Source organism: Protomyctophum parallelum, assembly GCF_964188405.1.
Source record: "Protomyctophum parallelum genome assembly, chromosome: 21".
In the NCBI taxonomy this organism is placed as follows: Eukaryota; Metazoa; Chordata; class Actinopteri; order Myctophiformes; family Myctophidae; genus Protomyctophum; species Protomyctophum parallelum.
In genome coordinates, this window is record NC_139713.1 from 13,729,517 (window position 1) to 13,736,143 (window position 6,627).

At 41.0% G+C, this 6,627-nt stretch overlaps 1 long non-coding RNA gene across 1 annotated transcript; it reads right to left on the bottom strand.

Moving 5' to 3' along the window:
- Positions 1 to 1,341: 1,341 nt before the first annotated feature.
- Positions 1,342 to 5,029, bottom strand: LOC310879327. Its single transcript, XR_014570996.1, has 2 exons — positions 4,963 to 5,029; positions 1,342 to 4,380 (listed from the first exon to the last, which is right to left on the bottom strand). It is a non-coding gene; the product is annotated as an uncharacterized lncRNA (long non-coding RNA).
- Between the last annotated feature and the right edge of the window lie 1,598 nt (positions 5,030 to 6,627).

A 6,627-nucleotide genomic window follows, 5' to 3' on the forward strand; every position in this document is an offset into this window, starting at 1 on the left:
TCAAAGGTGCCTTACAAAATGCACGACAGTGCAAAGCAAAACAATTGAATTACGTCCTACAACAAAGTATTTAGGATAGTCTACCAGCCAGGTAGGCTACCGTAAACATCATAGATAGATCGAGCACCTGTCTCTAAAAACTCTAAAACAATGTGGAAAAATAAAAGATAACGCCCGTGTGAACTGAGCGGTGCATCTACTTTTATTGTAGCCTACTGTATTACTCGTAGGCTACTACTTCTCTGTAATGTATATTACTCATACTGTACTGTAAAACTCAGTCTACTACTTGTACTGTACTAGGCTACTTACTGACAACTGTAGTCCTACTACTTGTACTTACTGTACTGAGCTAGTGAGCTGTATACTGTACTACTCCTACTGCACGTGCTGCACTGATTAATCAAATCGTGTCAGTTCAATTGGCTTAGTGTATCTCAGTCTGAATGAAGTATTCTCTATCAAAATTATTTGTAATGGCAATTATTCGCGTCACCATAGGCTTTCCACTGCGGAGGAAAAGGCCATTATCATTTTTATTCGACTTATATTAATAATTGTATTTATTTAATATGATTGTGCTGTCGCCGTCTGGCCGTCATGTCACATTCAATCAAACATATTTGAATAATAATGTTACATTTTAAGGCGTTGGGGGGGGAGAAATACCCTATGGTTATGAAACTAGCAAACAAGGGAGGAGGTAGGTCTACTTAAACAAGCGTCATGACGCAATAGTAGGTAGGCTACTACTACTAAAATTGTAATGAGTAGAATGGGATAAAAGATAGGTGCCTATTTTCATGACCAATTAAAATACATTTTGATTAGAGATGCACAATTAATCTGTATATCGGAATGGTCTCAAAATAATATAATATTTAATCGGTTTTCACCAGCAAAAATGTTTTTAAATGAAAATAATCATTGATGAGTTCAATATAAATCAACAGTGTCTATAGTACCTCTAGTCTAGAACAAAAGCCACATCAAATATGTCAAATCTTAAGTAAAAAATAAACTTTACATTGTTCTACATTTAATTTGTGTACTACTCATTCAGTTGTGAAAACAGACACTTGGAAAAGAGTAGAGGCTATTTATTGATTGATTGAATGAATACTTTATGAACAGGCTTCGGGCCAAGCCCCGGCCTATAGGCTAGGGGCCCTAGACTTGTTTACATTGTGGTCCTCTGTATAAGTACAACCCATCTGACCTGAGATCAGATTCATACGAGGTTTCCACTGGACACACACTGGTCTGATTAACCCATTATAGGAGTATAAGCAGGGCTATATGCAGTTATCTGTGACTAAAACGGTAACAGACAAGAAAGGGTAAATTAAGTGTAAATTTATTGATGAGATTGCCTTATAGCTCACAGTCATAAATAAATACTTCTCAAGAGTACAGAAAAAAGGCGAAACGAATAAAAACAATACAGGATCATCAATGTAATTCATCCCTTTGGCACTTTTTGGAGCTTTGCCTTCTCGTCACTAGCAAAGGCTAATGTATGCCCTTTTCACATATTTTTTCCCGCTTGTGTAAATCAGTTATTTATGGCAAGCAAACACCATTGTGTGACAAAGCTCTGGTCCATAGCCTTCTACTGCTTCCATACGATTCTGCCCTGCGCAGTAAGGCTATGGGACTTTCAGTTTTAAATCTCAAATCGAAATCAGACCAGCCTCTCCTCTTTGGCGTAAATAAAAATAACGTTTTAGCTACTCACCAAAACAAAGGCGGGTTAATTGTGTCATTAGAAAGCCTACTTTCCTTTAGTGGACGCACTCTGAGCCCCCCACCACACGTATAAACGGTACTTTTTGGCCAGAAAGGGATTTTTTTTTCACCGGAGGAAAAATATTCTCTATGAGGAAGTTCTCTGGGCAATATCAGTAGAGGGCGCAGCGGAGTAACTAAAAATATTTTTTTCCCGGTGGAAACAAAATCCCCTTTTGCCCAAAAAGTACAGTTTATACGTGTGGTGGGGGGGGGGGGGGGCTCAGAGTGCGTCCACTTAGGAAAGTAGGCTTTCTAAAGACACAACTCGCCTTTGTTGGTGAGTAGCAAAAACTTTCTTTTTATTTACGCTAAAGGAGAGACTGGTCTGCATTCATGCGAGCGGCGGAAGTTGAGAGTAACATAGCTCTAAATGAAACGCATTAGAGCTATGGACCAGAGCTAACATTGGGCTTATCCTTCCCAAATGGCTAGAAAATGATAATAAATAAACAAAAACTAAAAATGTATTTCTTCTTCTATAGCGCCTGGCCCTTTCCTTCTGAGTAAAATAGTTAAGTAATGGTCTTTAAAAGGCCAAGTACACAATCTTGAGGTATACAGGTTGACAACGCCTTGTATAAAGACCGTCATGTCCGATCGACCACTTAAACGGCCAGCATCCGTATCGCGTGGAAGGTTTCGCTGAAATTAGCCGATCTCCAAGCTCGCGACGCGACCGGCCGTTTTGTCAACAAAAGCTCTCCCCGGGAATAACAGAAAACTGAAAACACACCAGCACAGAGCTCTGAAGGCTCATATATAGTCTGGATTTTCGGTGGTGGGGTGACCGCCGAACTACAACATGACGTCACAAGCCGCGGTGAAGAGCAAACCACCGCCCCTGCTCCAGCCCTTCTCTCTGTTTTTACTCACCACCGCTCAACGTTATTTCAGCTCCGGTGGTCACCTCACCACCGAAAATCCAGACTATATGAATAGGCCTTTAGGGACTCCGGTTTTAAGTGATTATGACGATACATGAACTTGAGCAGCATCTAACAAAGGGTCCACTGCACGAAAAATTTTCATCATCATTATCCTCTGGCACCACAACAACCCATTTATACAGAAACACCAGCTCAATGTATAGTTTGAATCATTATATCCCTCATTTATATATACACACACACACCACAAAAAAGGTCCATGCAAAAACAATGAAAAGGTTTGTGAGATCAAAAAGGAAATTATAAAAATTAATGATACCGCATATAAAAAGACATAATGCCCCATTGCCCCATGTGATGGTTATCGGAGTTTGTGAAAAGAGAAAGATGCTCCAGTATACAGGGTCAGAGCTTTGGCAGATTGAATTGCATGGCAAAACCCTGTAAAATATATACACATGACTCGTATTGGATTCTACTGTATTTTGGAATCAACATTTGGAGCATTTTAATATTGATCCATTTGACTAGGGCTAAAAAAAACAATTAAAAAAAAACACATCTCATGGTGATCCGATGCAAATAACATTCGTAATTAATACTCTGCAAATTAACAAACAAACAAAAACCTATTCAGTGATGCAAATATTCTGCATCCTGGCTGCATCCTTTAAAGACTCATTTTAGCTGTTTTTGACAAGCGGGGCGATTCGAGCATGGGGCTAAATATGTTTTTTTTTTTACAAAGTTTTATAGCGATGTTTTTTTTAAATCATTTACTATAGTATTACTAGACCCCAAGAAATTGCATCTGGTCACAAAACTGAATGTGAAGGTATAGCCTACTGGGGGGGGGGGGAAGTCACACTGTCATAGGCTCAATATGTCAGCTTGACACATTCAGTAGATCCCGTGATCATTTGTGGCCAGATGAAATTTATTGGGGTCTAGTAGGACTATAGTAAATAATAAATCGCTATCAAATTTTGGAGAAAAAAAATACATATTTAGCCCCATGCTCGAATGCCCTCGCCCCCCTGTCAAAAACAGCTAAAATCCCTAAAAGAAAAGAAAGCAGCAAATGAAAAAAATAATAATAACACTCATCTTTTACTTTCTCCAATAACAACCTAAAGCATGAACCTTGGTTGGAAAAAAAAAACTAAACAGAGGGAAAGTGCCCGTGTTCCAAAATGGAGACCAACCCGAACCGAAATATCAACGCAAACCATTATTCATGCTTCACTGCACCTGCACGGTCGTGTCACTGTCGCTCATTAATAAACGTGCTGTGATGCGTCACATTATCGTCCAAAGTATGAATTAGGCTTAAAAAGGCCTCGGAACCTGTCACGGTGCATCCAGTGCCACCTGGTGGGCAGAAACGAGAGCACGCCCGATATATCACTTTATACCGACGCAGACCATTATGAGACGACATTGGCGGTTACACAGCCGGTGTGCCCAGCTTCTTTTTTTTTACCTAAAGTTTCAAAATTAAATTAAAGAGTTAGATCTTCTAATTTAGAAACTTCAGGTACAAAAAAAAACAACGCTGTGAGCTTGTAGATCTGCCATTGTCAAACTTTTCGAATAGAGCTCAAATGGTTAAATAAAAATAAAGTTTAGTTCACGTGTGTATTTCATATTTAGTAGTTTGCTCACGCGTAAAATGTTCTCAAATAGAAAGTTTGATAAAAACCTACGTATGTTTAAACCAGGGGGGCAGTCAGCCAGATATTTCGTGAAGCCTCATTTGAAATCGGTAGTTCATATAATGGCCTGTTGTGGCGCTGGACTGGACCCAAAAAGCCCCATAGCTCCATAGAGGCCCATGTATTTTGGCCCAACTTCACCTAGACTGTATTACCTTAATAAACATGGTCATGAATACTTTCTTCTTCCAGTCACTAGTTTAAAGTCTCATTTCTAATGTCATAATATTCTTTTTGGAAAATTATGGTCCCATTAATTAAAATAATGACCATAAAGTCGCGTATGTTCTGAGGGGCGTGGCTACCGTTACCGTCTATGATCGGGATTCCCCACCCACTCAAGAGTCTTCTCCTCCCACTCGAGTCAAAATAAAAACCAACGGAGAAGAAGGGGGGAAGTCCCGCCTCGTTGTCTGGGCAGCCAATGGCCAGCTGGACCCAAACGGAGCCAGCCAATGGCCAGCTGGTCCAAAACGGATCTAGAAAGATGGCGATTTACAGTGCAGGGATTTCAGGCTTCATTTTACGTTCATGTTAGACCCGGGGAACGCTTTGTCCATATCTTTTACAGTCTATGGTTTAAACTGATTTCAAGAAACTTAGGCCAAGACATTGGTACTCGTGGTCTCTCCAAAATGGTATAAGACCCACGGCCCACCCATTTGAAGACCCAAGGCCCACCCAGTTGAAGACCCAAGGCCCACCCATTTGAAGACCCAAGGCCCACCCATTTGAAGACCAAGGCCCACCCATTTGAAGACCCAAGGCCCACCCATTTGAAGACACAAGGCCCACCCATTTGAAGACCAAGGCCCACCCATTTGAAGACCTAAGGCCCACCCATTTGAAGACTCAAGGCCCACCCATTTGATGCCCACACACTTTTAATCAGGCATACTGGATGTAAATATACTGAAAAGTGGATTTGAGTTTTCATACGACAGCAGTGATGTGTTGTGGTGTAAGTAGGGCAACTGTTACAGTAATCATACATACTGTACATGTACACACACACACACCAAGTCACTTTCACTCTTGAAATTCCCTGAAGTGGCCAACCAGTACAAAACAAATACAACTGGTTTTCATCATTGGCCTTATTACACCCTTCATTTAAAAACATTACATTACCGAGGAAGTTAATAGATTTTAACCAAAGCAGTCATTGGTTACTTATAGGCTATATAGTCAATCTGAGAACCCGTCGTCCAAAATAAAATAAAAGGAAAAACAGCCACCCCTCTGTTCCTTGAATTTGACGGGAGTCAAGAGTCTGTCTGGAGTATTATATAGCCTCGGGTTGCCAGGCTTTCCAAATGAAAGCCTGGAGGAACGCATGCGCTGCACTAGGGGGGGAGGGGCCGGGGGTGACTGACAGATCGGTGAGATCCAATCAGGGCGTGCGCAAATCTCTTGCCCCCCCCTCTAGACCAGAAACACGTTAGCTCAGGCTAGTCTCGAGAGACTATAGGTTATAGCAAATCCCTCATTACCATAACTTTGAACTATGGAGGAAATGGAGGAAATCATCAGACATTGCTAAACCGAGAGACAGACCACTGTCATGGGTAAAGTACCCTCTCGTCTGCCCGTTCATTTCCATAGCTTCAACAGTCAAAAAGTGCAATAATGTATTTAACATTAAACTGCAGTAAAATAAAATAAAGACCAACTATAAAGTACATTGCCCGTACATTACTTTTTACGTGTTCATCAAGAGAGAACTTTGAATTCTCTCAAAAATATCATATTCGGCACAGTTTTTTTAATTATGTGCCTACACTTGCAACTTCTACGGGTTGGGTTTTCTAGACAACACTTTCATATCTGATCGATCACCTCAACCTACACTTCATTCCATTTATTTTGTACCTATCCCTTCTACCCAGATTAGTCTCATGAGATTAAAAAAAAAAAAAAAAAAAAGGAAATCCAAGAGAGTCCTATACCACAAAGAAGAGTTTGACTATCACTGCCAAGCCTATACCAACTACACGGACCCCTCGAAGGTCTCTCAATTACAGAGTTGTGTTGAGAGAGTGGCTAGTGCTACCCCACACTCCATTACCGTAGCCATTGACGTGCAGGTTTAGTGGGCAGTCGTGGCTCAGTCTCATCATGGCAGTGAGGGCTATGAGGCACGTTGCGTTTTTTTTTGTTTTTTGGGGGGGATACTGACCACAGATCAGTTCTTAGGAAGAAGCCGCTGCCCGCATTGTTAGTACGGGAGGGGG